Source organism: Protopterus annectens, chromosome 3.part1 (assembly GCF_019279795.1).
Source record: "Protopterus annectens isolate FY-2018-M chromosome 3.part1, PAN1.0, whole genome shotgun sequence".
In the NCBI taxonomy this organism is placed as follows: Eukaryota; Metazoa; Chordata; order Ceratodontiformes; family Protopteridae; genus Protopterus; species Protopterus annectens.
In genome coordinates this window covers 1722036756-1722049491 of record NC_056732.1, presented here as the reverse complement: position 1 = coordinate 1722049491, position 12736 = coordinate 1722036756, and the positions used below count along the sequence as shown (strand labels likewise).

At 37.5% G+C, this 12736-nt stretch overlaps 1 long non-coding RNA gene across 1 annotated transcript in view; it reads right to left on the bottom strand.

The window, feature by feature from the left end:
- The window catches only part of LOC122798901, a 145238-nt gene extending 132756 nt beyond the window's left edge, over positions 1–12482 (bottom strand). Inside the window, exon 1 of the long non-coding RNA XR_006364336.1 lies at positions 12322–12482. This is a non-coding gene — a long non-coding RNA (uncharacterized LOC122798901). The remainder of the gene's footprint in view (positions 1–12321) is intronic.
- Positions 12483–12736: the final 254 nt, after the last annotated feature.

Sequence of the window (12736 nt, the reverse complement as noted above, 5' to 3'; positions counted from 1 at the left end):
CAACTACTCAGCTACTCCAGCAGACAGGAAGCCATCCACCTAGCTAGCCACTGCAGCAGGCATGAAGCCAACTAGCCACTCCAGCAGGCTGGAAGGCAGCCAGCCAGCCACTCCAGCAGAGAAGCCAGCTATCCTAGCAAAGACTGTGATAGGATAGTGGGCTTCCCTGCTGGAATGGAAAGCCAGCTGTCATAGCAAAGACTGTGATTGTATTGGTAAGTAAGTACACATAGTATTTTATGGGTCAAGCTTTTTAAAATGGGAATATTGCATTTTATTTCAATTTAACTTTTTAATGTTTAGAGGTAAATAAATTGCACTGTAGAGTATTTAAATCTGTTTTGTGGTTATTTTGATATTTGCAAGTAATAGTTTTAAAAGGTATAAAAAGTGTGTGTATGTGTAATTTAATATATAATTGCTGTGGCTGTTTTGGGATGATTTGGAAGCATTAATTTTTAAAGGATAAAATGTGTGTATAGAAGTTTTTTTCTGCTGGGGAAATCATCAAGGATAAATGTAATGTGATATATTTCTATTGTTATTGTGACTTTTTCATGGTATTTTGTGTTTACAGATGGAAATGTTTCAGAACAGTTTGCACTTTTTGTGTAGGAATGTATGCGATTTATTTTTTAATGTTGTCTTCAAAAAGTTAGGATATACTGCTTTGGGTATTTTTTTAAAGTGTTAGTTCTTAGAAGTCATCATTAAACAGCTTTTATAAGTGAAAATGTGTATGTGGGTATAGCTTTTTATTTTCTTAGGGAACATCTTCATAGCTAAATATAGTGCATTGGGTGTTCTACTAGGTACATTTTGCCATGGCTGTTTAAGTTAGTTTGCTTTTGTAAGTGGAAATGAGTGTATTTTATTTTTTATGCTATCTTTAATAAGTTTAAAATGTACTGCTTTGATTATAATGTGAATATAGCCATCTGCTTTTACTTGGGCCTGTTCTTTATTGCATTGTTTTGTTGGTTAAATTACTGTTATAGGTTTATTTTTATTTTTTTTATTAATTGCTGTGTTTGGAGGTAAATGGGGTCCATGGGGTCTACTGTGCATTCTAATTTATTTTAGACTAGCTCTTTTAAGTGTTGCCTTGCAAAAAGTACTTTTAAAAGGGGAAATGTTTGCTTAACATTATTTTTTTTTCAGGGGGAGGCATGTTCAAAAGTTAATGCAGAGCATTTGGAATTGTACTAAAGCAGCGGTAGCATTGTTGCCTCACAGCAAGAAGCTCTCCTGTTTGATTCTCGGCTGGAGTGCCATCTGTGTGGAGTCTGCATGTCCTCCCCACGATTGAGTGGCCTCTGAAAGACATGCGTGAATGGGTGTGCCTTCACTGAAGGTTGGGTGTCGGGCTGGCAACTCGGCACCATAAAAATCGACTGCCAATCATTAGCAGACCGGAGTTCTGCTGTGGCGACCCCTAACCGGGAAAAGCCGAAAAGACAAACAATTTGGAATTGTACTAAAGCATGTCATCCTTGTTTTAGGATAGTTTACTTTCATACATGGAAAGAGTGTATTTTGTTTTTAATCCTGGCTTTAACAAGTTTAAAATGCACTGTTTGGACTATGACTGGTGCTGTTGTTGGTCCTCTTATTCATTGCATTGTTGTGTTGGGTAAATTACTGCTATAGGTTTATTTCTGTTTTTGTTATTAATTGCTGTGTTTAGAGGTAAATGGGGTCCATAGGGTCTACTGTGCATTGTAATTTATTTTATACTAGCTGTTTAGTGATGTCTTGCAAGATGTACTTTTAAAAGGGAACATATTTGCTTAACTTTATTTTATTTTTTGGGGAGAGGCATGTTCAAAAGTTAACGCAGTGCATTTGGAATTGTGCTGAAACATCTCATCATTGTTTGAGGACAGTTTGTTTTTAATGCTGTCTTCAGTAGGTTTAAAATGTACTGCTCTGAGTACGGCTGTGCTGCTGTTGGACCTGTTCTTTATTTCATAGTTGTGCTGAATAAATTAGTGCTATTGGCTTATTATTTCTTTTTTGTGTGCTTGTGTGTTGTATGTAGATTTTTTTAGTTTTCTTGTCTCACAATAGTCATGGTTAGTGTAATATGTACATTTTAAAAGTTTTTTTTACTTTTTTAAATAAACATAATTGTCTGTTTAATATGAATAGTGCTTTTTTCTCTAAAGTTTACTTACTATTTCAGCTGAGTAATGTGTATTTTTGCTTCACTTTTACTGTTAAAGCTTCATGATTTAAATGGTTTGTGAGATTTTAGTGTGCTGTAATAACTTCACACTGTTGTACCCATAACTCCATCTCCTTCACCACTCCTGTGGCGATGTCATGGTAAGGGGTGTGGTCAGTTTCATATTGGCTATGCCCCCATATCCAACTTTGACTTGCTTAAAAGGTGGCAACCCTAATACACACACACAAATGCACACTGCCAATTCTAGGATAGCCAGTCCTGACTAATATATCCATATGGAGTGGGATTTGGTAATGCAATAAGTTGTGGATGAAGAGTATTTCCTAAATGTGACAAAGCTACACTTTTATTCATTTAATTTGTGTCATTTTTGTGTACACCAAAATAATGAGGTAATAATTTTCCTGATCTGTAGCTCACTGGTGAGGAACCACCTTTATTGCCGTGTTGGATTCTGGACTGGGCAGAGAAAGTGTTACAGAAGGTAAAGCTGTAAGGTACCAAGGAGATGAATGGATGAAATGGAGGACATATGAAGAGAGACTTGGCTACAAGTAAGAGAGAGAGGAACTTGGGAGCATATCCTGAATTTACAATGCTATTCAATAAGCTCATAAAGGATCAATGAAAAGGGAAGAACAGATGAATAAGTAGAGGTTTTTGAGTCTTTTGGCTTTTCCCGGTTAGGGGTCGTCACAGCGGAACTCTGGTCCGCTAATGATTGTCAGTAGATTTTTACGTGCCGAGTTGCTGGCCCTGACACACAACCTTCAACAAAGGTACGCCCATTCACGCATGTCTCCACACAGAAGACGATCTAGCTGAGAATCGAACAGGACAACGTCTTACTGTGATGTGACAAGTAGAGGTACAATCTTCAAATAAAGGGAGTAAACTTCTGCTTAGATGTGAGGAAATACTATTTTACTATCAGACTGGTGAAAAATGAAATAGCCTCACAGAATGGTTTGAAGGGTAAATCAGTGATAGCAAGAAGAAGTTCTGAATAAACAATGCAAAGAAGGGAGCAGAATGAAATGTGCAAAGAGTGCACCCCAACATATGAGCAGACTAGGATGAGCAATAGATTTCTAGAGCCCATGTTTTTATGACTTTACATTCTCCAAAATTCAGTGGCTATCCAAATTCATACACTTCATGCTCAAAGCTAAAAATGAAGGCATCTCTCACATTGGTTTCAGTTTATTGGTTCACCTAAGTTTTTTTTCCATTAGCCACAAGGCAGTAAACCTATCATGCAAAGTGCTTGGTGAATACTCTTCCCACTGATTTCAGAGCTGTTTGTAGCAAACTATTCAATGTTGATTTCAGCCTTAGATTAAGGAGTGAGTATGATTGCAATAAACAGATGTAAACATTTGCCATTTAGGCAAGGGGTATATTAATTGTTATATACTTGCCTAGGCCTCCTTCTCATTCTGAAATCCCATGTTGTTGTTTCCCCTGCCTTCCCTCCCCTGCCTTCACTGTTTTAGGATGAAATAAAATAAATATAAATATTTTTGCTATTTAAAATGAAATAAACATGTAATTCCAAAAAAAATAATAACAATGGACACAAATCTCTCTAAGCTGATGCTGGGAAACACTTATACAACTGTAGGATATGTCACACTAGCAAAGCACTGGTAGCACATTTTTAGTCATTCCTAGTGACACAACCCCCCCCCCCCATGGTACAATATATTTCTGTAGGAAATATTTAGAAATATCTTCTTTACTTTATCAAGTCAAAAATGATAGGTTCAATCTCAAAACTGCTTTGGGGGTATATGAAAAATGTATATAATACACAGTCTTATGACACCCTGGCATATTACTGAACTAATCTAAGATATAGTTTGCATATCCATGATGAGATAGAATAGAAACAATCTGGCACCAGGTTTGAGAATATACAAGAATAATAATAAAGGGCCTCACAAAATGAAAGCAGCATATTTTGTAACTGCAAGCCAACATCCAGATAATTTTGATTTCAAAGAAAGTATGGAAAATGATTTTATCTCTATACACTGAAAATCCAAACCAAAGAGACACCAAGAATCCACAGGCACTTAAGCATTTTAATGATAGACAGGAACCAGCACGAACATATAACAATGTGAAAGCACACCAAATGCAATTGTATTTGGTGTGCTTTTACATTGTTATATGTTCGTGCTGGTTCCTGTCTATCATTAAAACGCTTAAGTGCCTGTGGATCCTTGGTGTCTCTTTGGTTTGGATTATTAGTTTGCTTTTGGGCACCAACCGTTTTTTTCATACTGTTTCTCTATACACTGAAAGCTGTAACCTTAAAACATGGAAACCTATGGAAAAGGATTTTATCTCTATACAGTGAAAGCTATAACCTTAAAACATGGAAACCTATATATTCCTTTAGCTGCATGCTGAAATAGGTTCATAGGTTAGTACTAGGCTAACTACCCTTGTGGGCCATTTTAAGCCTAGCTAATTATCCCCTGTGAGATTCAAACCCTGTACCTTGCATTTGTAAGGCAAACACCTCAGCCATAAGGCCACCCTCCCAACCCCAAACAGCAGTTCATAAATTAGTATTAAGCTAACGGCTTTTGTAGACCATTTTAAGCCAAGCCAATTATGCAATGTGAGACTCAAACACTGCACGTTGTGTTTGCAAAGTAAACACCTTAACCATTCTGCCATCCTCCTACTATCATGCAAACAAGGAAATAAAACAGTTAATGAAGTTTTGAAAGTCAAATTAATATCAGTAAAAATTAGTAAAAGTGCCAGAATCAAAAAATGTGGATTGATGGTTTGGGTCTTCAATTTGCAACATGAGAAATAGTCATATCTTGAAGACTGATAGCAAATGTTTAGGACTTATCTCTAATGTCTGTCTGTCTATTGTATCTCCTAGCCAATTAGAAACTTTCATTCTGATTGTATTACTCTGTGTTATAGTTTTACACTCAGAGACACACTTACACACACACACACACACACACACACACACACACACACACACACACACACACACAGATACAGTGTAAGTCAAAAGGTAGAATCACATTTGTTAGCATTTTTTTTGTGGATCTAAAACAAGGAATGCATAAATAAATGAATATTCATTTATGTGACTCTCATATGGCTGAATGTAGTTTTGTATAGTGCAGGTATGCAGGAGTGTGCAAGAAAATTAATGTTTGTATGAAAAACTAGTGGTTCTGAAGATGTGCAATGCAGTGTTATAGAGTTGGAGTGAATATGCAACTCTTACTGGGTGAGGGTTAGAATTAGGGTTAGTTAATGGGGCAGATTGATGTGCATGTTTCGTGTTGTCTGTATTCTGACTCATTTTGCCTTGTGCTGGGGTGCTGTTAGAGAAAGGGTCCTTAGTAACATAATGTGCAGAGTTAGGGTAAGGGCAGAGTATGGCTAGGTTTATGGTCAGGTTTAGCACACATGAATAAGATGGTGTGGGTGTGGGTGTGAAGTCCCCAGCCGACCTTAATTATGTGTGCTAAACCAAATATTAGCTGTAACTCTAACCCTTCACATTACATTACTAAAAGCCCTTTCCCTAACAGTATCACTGCCAAGATGACACTTGATCTTGGTTTTCTAGGTGTGGTTTACTGATATAATGAGACAGAGGTTTGCACTGCTTTGTTAGTCACTCCTATGAGTCATTCAGCGCTTTGTGAGTCTCTCTTTTTTGTTCTGCTATTTGTGATTCTCTCTTTTGACTTTTCTACCTTTCATGATGGACTTATGAATGTGTATTTGGCCTTCAGCGGTTTAGTTAACTGTTGATGATTGACTAAGCAGATGGTCAACAGATGTCAGATGTAGAGCAATTCCATGGGTTGGGGAATATGCACTTACCCCATGTTTATGCAATCTCAGAGTTAGTATAATTAGTGTGGGGGAGGGGTGGCTTGCCCACTGTAAAAAAAAAAAAAAGTTTTAATTTGTTTTTTTTCTTTTTGATTTTTGCACGTGCAGAAGCTGTTTCTCATGGCATTCATAGTTTGTTGTTCATGTCTGGATTTTTTGCCAGTATTTCAAGGTTTGCTCATTAGTCAAGGGGAGTTTAGATATAGCAGTAACATACCTCCCACCCAGTTGCACTTACACAAACTCCCATCCATTCCATTCACCTATACACACACAACACACACACACACACACACACACACACACACACACACACACACACACACACGCACACGCAACACACATACTCTCTCTCACACACACACACACACACACACATATCCCTACCCTACAAATCCCTTAACTAACCTCCCTACTACAACCACACACACACACACACACACACACACACACACACACACACACACACACACACACACACACACACACACACACACACACATATCCCTACCTTACAAATCCCTTAAGTAACCTCCCTACTGCAACCACTCAGACAGACACACACACACAGACACACACACACACACACACACACACACACACACACACACACATAGACATTTAAAGTACACAACTTATACCTCTATATATACTCTGCATATACTTTTGTCTGGCAGTTGATGCAGAGGTTAAGGTTGTTAGCTGTATTTCAGGTCATTCAATGTTCGATTCCTCAGCCCTTGTCTGCCTACATGTGACTGTGAGTCACATAAACAGACATTGTTCCCAGCTCACCCCTGAAAAGGGACTGTGTGCCCAGTTGGATTACCTGGTTAACAAATAGGGTTATTATTATGCTCACGCCACCAGCATTACCTGTCAGCTAGAGCCCACAGCACTTACCTCTAACACAGTCTCACTCTTTGAAAGCAATGGATGAATGTGAGCTTTTGGTTGAGTGAATTACCAAGGCTGTATGTAAGACTTTGGATAATTCATCAGATCTCTCAGTGACTACATAAATCACTTTTAGCAGGCATTTCTGGGGGAGAGCACATGGATAATTATTAAATGCCTCTCCACTGAAATGCCTCACTACCACTTGTGGTAGCCCAAATAGACAACCCACCATGGTGTTGCACCTGTCTGAAGGTAAGGCACTGTGATTGGCCTGTCTGTGAATCAGAAACAGTTACCAGAGCAGGCCTACTGCTAGAGATAGTGCTTCTGAATCCCACTCCATTCCTTAGCCATGAATCAGTTTGCAATAAAATATGTTGCCGTCATCATTATAAATATTTTATTTCTGTCTCAGTTTTATATTATGTCTTTATTTCATTTTACTCCAGCTGTTTCTTATTTTTATTTTCCTTATACCTAAACTCAAGATAACACATTCAATTTCTTTTACAGCACCTTGTCTTTCATTTTTTTCTATGCACTGATATTTCTTATTCCTACAGTCTTCATCCTGTTGCTTTTATCCAAGTGAAGAGAATAAATTCTTGTTTTACCTCATCCCATTCACTCCTCCTCTGCCTCCACCTTCTCTCTGAAACCCTCACCCACTGCATATATCAAATCACTTCTCTCTAAACTTAAACCATGTTCTCCTTCTGACAACTTACCCCCACAATTTCTCAAAATGGCTACAAACACCATAGCTTACCCTGTCTCCATACTCATCAATCGATCAGTTCTTGAGAACACTGTGCCCAAAATTTGGAAGACATTTTATGTTATTCCCTTTCATAAAGGTGGAAACTCTACAGACTGCTCCAACTACTTCCCCATTGCTATCCTTTCTACCCTCTCCAAAATAATGGAAAAATGTATGCATAAACAAATCCTTGAACATCTCATACAGGAAAACCTCTTAACCCGCACACAACATGGCTTTCAGCCCCATCATACCACTGCTATAGCTCTCATAACTTTCACACAGACGATTGCCAAAGCTCGTGATGAAAACAAACTGTTATCAAGCCTGTTCTCCGATTTATCCAAAGCTTTTGACACTGTCTCCCATAAGCTGCTGCTATCTAAACTTAAAAACCTTAATCTCTCACAATCCACTATACTCTGGTTCACTAGCTACCTGTCTAATAGACTCCAGTCTGTCAGATGGCTATCAGCCTCTTCCTCCTTCCTCCCTGTTCAAACTGACGTACCCCAAGGCTCCATTCTAGGGCCTCTCCTTTTTAACATCTTTACAAATGACCTTCACACTTCTTGTCCTCACTCTTCTTTTATCCAGTATGCAGACGATTCCACTATAATATCTTGCTCCAGTAACCTCTCCCACCTTCAGAGACTTACCCAAGGATCACTTCTGTCTGTGGAAAAATAGCTAACCAGCAATGAACTCCTACTTAGTCCTAAAAAAAAAAAATACTCCTCTTCCTCCCTAAATCTCTACAACATAGTAAAAACTCCTTCTCTGTCACATCTCTCAACAATACTACTATCATAGTAGAAACTCACACCAAACTCCTTGGGGTTGTTATCAATGACCAATTAAAGTTCGACATCCATATACAACAAGCCATCAAAAAAAAACACAGCAAAAACTAGGCCTATTATATAGGAATAAAAAATACCTGACTATTGACACCAACCATTCTCTGGCACAAGCTTTGATACTGCCTACTCTCTTTTATGCTGCACCTATACTCACAAATCTACAATCCAACCTCCTGCCCAAACTTGAATTCACCTACAATAAAATTGCCAGATACACTGTATATCTTCCTTACCACTCCCACCACTGCACTGCCCTAAAAAATCTTCTATGGCCAGAAGTACATAACCAACTCTTGCTTCCTCAGCTCCACCTCACACACTCTATACTAGATAATCCCTCCCTCTGCCCTGCTCTCTCTACTCTAATCTCTCCCTATACCCCCAAACATTTTCTCCGCAGTACACACCAACATCTCATGGAAGTCTATAAGCCAAGGAAGCAAGTTGGTAAACTACTTTATAGTCATTCTGTTGCCAACACCTGGAATAAACTTCCCCCTGACCTGAGAGCTGTCACAAACAGTTGCAGTTTTTAAAAAAATGCTAAAAAATCACATGCTTAAGTCATGGACTTGCCCCTGCAGTAGTCCTACTTGACCCATGCCTCCTCTTCTTCTTCCTCCTACATATCTGTTAATATTATTATTTTTGAGACTATTCCACTAATATTTATCTTCCTCCTGCAGGCATTCTGCTAAAAATTCAACCTGTCCTCTCTCAGTCAAATCTTTATAGCTAATGTACTTCACGTATTTTAACCTGTAGGTATGTGCCAACTGTTAACTGTATACTTACTGCTTACTGTAATGCAACTATCTAATTCATATGTTTATTTTCTAATTGTATACCATACAAGTTTCTTTTTATCCTCATTAACCTGATACATGCCTGTATATGTCTTATTTGTCTGGAGCTTTTCTCCTCGGGCCTCTGCTGAAAAAGGGCGTCTTGACCAGTCAGACTAACCCAGTTAACAAATGTCAAATAAAATAATAATAATAAATCTTTTGTTTCACAAAATGAGCTGATGTGAGCAAACATTTACCATTTTCAGAGATATCTACAACATGCTAGTATTTCTACTCCCCACCACTGATGTTTCATTTTCATTTATTTCACACTATATTTCAAGGCCTGATTTATTTGTAATTGTTTTGCAGTCAATGATTTCCTTGCACATTTGGAAAGTATAGTACCTCATTGGTCAAGCATTCTGCCTTACTGCTCCAGGTTTCATGGTTCAAATCTAATAGTCCTCATGTTCTTCCCTTCCTGTGTGGATTTTCACTGTTTCATCCCACTTACCAAAACCACAATGGATAGAATTTTATTCTTCTTAATATTATATACTTTGTGATTCAAATCTAATGTTCTTTTAACTTTATAAGAGGACTAGGGTATTATGCAAGTTTGTCACTGGTATCTAGAGCTCCCCCCATACATCTCTTATGCTGCACAACTTGATGTTCTAGTAACATTTGGAGTGACCTAGGGAATATATTTAACTGCCCCAGGTGTCTAATGTCTTCCCAGTATTACAAGATTTTTTCATTAGTGAAGGGGAATTTAGGTATAGCAACCAATTTCCGCTCAAGGCAATTACAGTCACACACACTCCCACCCATTTACCTATACACACACATACACACACATATGCACACACACCCCTACCCTATAAATCCCCTAATTAACCTCCTCACTGCAACAAGACAGACAGAATCTTGTTATATTCATACATATATACATATATATGTGTATATATATATATATATATATATATATATATATATATATATATATATATATATATATATATATATATATATATGTATATATATATATATATATATATATATATATATATATATATATATATATGTATATGGGTCTATTTCAGTAGACCGACAATGCACAAGAATGACATTCAAAACACCGAAACTGGAAGACTGACAACGGAAATAACAGACAGCACATAATCCTGACACTGAAAACACCGACATGTGAAACGAGCGCGACTGTGTAAGTATGCAATAGGTAAATGTGTGATAGTGATGAACCTTAGGGTTAGGGTGTGGGTAAGGTAAGTGTGCAATAGTGACCGACCTTAGGGTTAGGGTGGGGGTAAGGTAAGTGCGCAATAGTGACGGACTTTAGGGTTAGGGTGCAGGTAAGGTAAGTGTGCGATAATGACAGACCTTAAAGTTAGGGTGCAGGTAAGGTAAGTGTGCGATAGTGACGGACTTTAGGGTTAGGGTGCGGGGAAGGTAAGTGTGTGATAGTGATGGACCTTAGGGTTAGGATACGGGTTAGGTAAGTGTGCGATAGTGACGGACCTTAGGGTTAGGGTTTGGGTTAAGGTTAGTGCATAGATAGCTGTGTAGGTAAGGTTTAGAGTAGGTTTGTAAGGTTTTTGGTGTGCTTGTGTTGTGTGTGTGTTGTGAGTTGGTGTTATGGTGTTCGGTAATGTGGACTGTCGGTTTTGTGTGGTGTTGGTTGGCGTTTTGGCTGTCAGGTTTGTGGTGTGTCGGTGTAGTGTAGGGGATCCATATATATATATATATATATATATATATATATATATATATATATACACACACACACACACACACACACACACACACACACACACACACACACACACATATACACACACACACTACATTTTTTGTGAGATGGTTGTATGTTTTCTCCCATAAGACAGATCTAGTTTTACAAGTTATACAAACATTTTAGTGTGATGACTAGGGGTGCTAAAATGTAATGCTTTGATACCCCATATGTAATGGATTTCTCAATTAAATTATGGCTTGACTAATTAAATTAGGCTCTCCAATGGTAGCCTATGTGGCACCCAATAAATGTTTAAAACCTGAATGGATTTACAGACTTTAATGTCACATTTATAAAATACATTGGAATGGTTGAAAAACTAATTAAGATGATGTTCTTTACAAAATGTGGACAGAGACTGCAGACATAAAAGATGCAGTGTTGTATTTCCTAATAGAATATTCAGTAAAAACACAGCTTAGTTTGAAAAAAAAGATCTGCAGCACTGGAGGAGAAACAATATATTATAACAGGAGAAATATAACTCTAACAAAGCAAATGTTTTACTTGAGATGAGTGTGCATGCCAGTGAGATACTACAGACTATGACTATTTTTCTTACATTCCTGAACACCGTTCCTTATTCTTTGTTTTCTTGACAATAGATGATGACTACTGAAAACTAAACGTGGTCCTGGAAAATCATACAAGAATGCTTCTAATACTAAACAATTCTTCATGTTTACATATGCATATGTTGTACTTAATAGGATCAGAGGAGTTGCAATGAAACTGAGCTGTAAGGCCTTTCCCTCCTTACCAGGCCCTTCCTTCCTTTTCAAGGGATGATTTTATGAATATCAGACTACTTGACTAACTCCTTTGCAAAGGCAGATAATGTGTCACAGGCTTAACTTAGAGAGGAATGCAAACACGTATTTATGTTGTTATGATTCTTCTTTATCCTTTGCTGTGGCTAAAATGCCTCACTTTCGATCAATCAGTAGTCTACTCCAGTTAACAGACTTACATAAATACATATATACGTAAATAAACTAACACATCTAAATTGTTATCCCCTTGTGCAGGTAGGAAACACACACAAAATTAAAAGAAAGTACAAAAAAGACTGAGATCTAACACTAGTTAAATTCAATCAAGTAACTTACCAGCTGCAAAAAGCAGGGAAACCACAAGAACTGCCAGAAGAAGCCTCATTGTCTGGGATTGTTTGTTGACAGGGTACCAGGACTAATATGTACACTTGACAAAACTTCACCTGATATCCAAGAAGATTTGCAGGCCTGAGGCAATCTGGGTACAAGTCAACAGTCTGAAAAAGACAACAAAATAGACATAGGAGAATATATGTATATATATATATATATATATATATATATATATATATATATATATATATATATATATATATGTGTGTGTGTGTGTGTGTGTATGTCTATATATACCACTTATGAACTGAGTGACATAATCTGTCTAGTTCATTCATTACATAGTTCTATTATAATGAAGTACTATTTCAGTATGAGCCATATAAGGTAGGTACTCTTACCTGTGCTAGTAGGT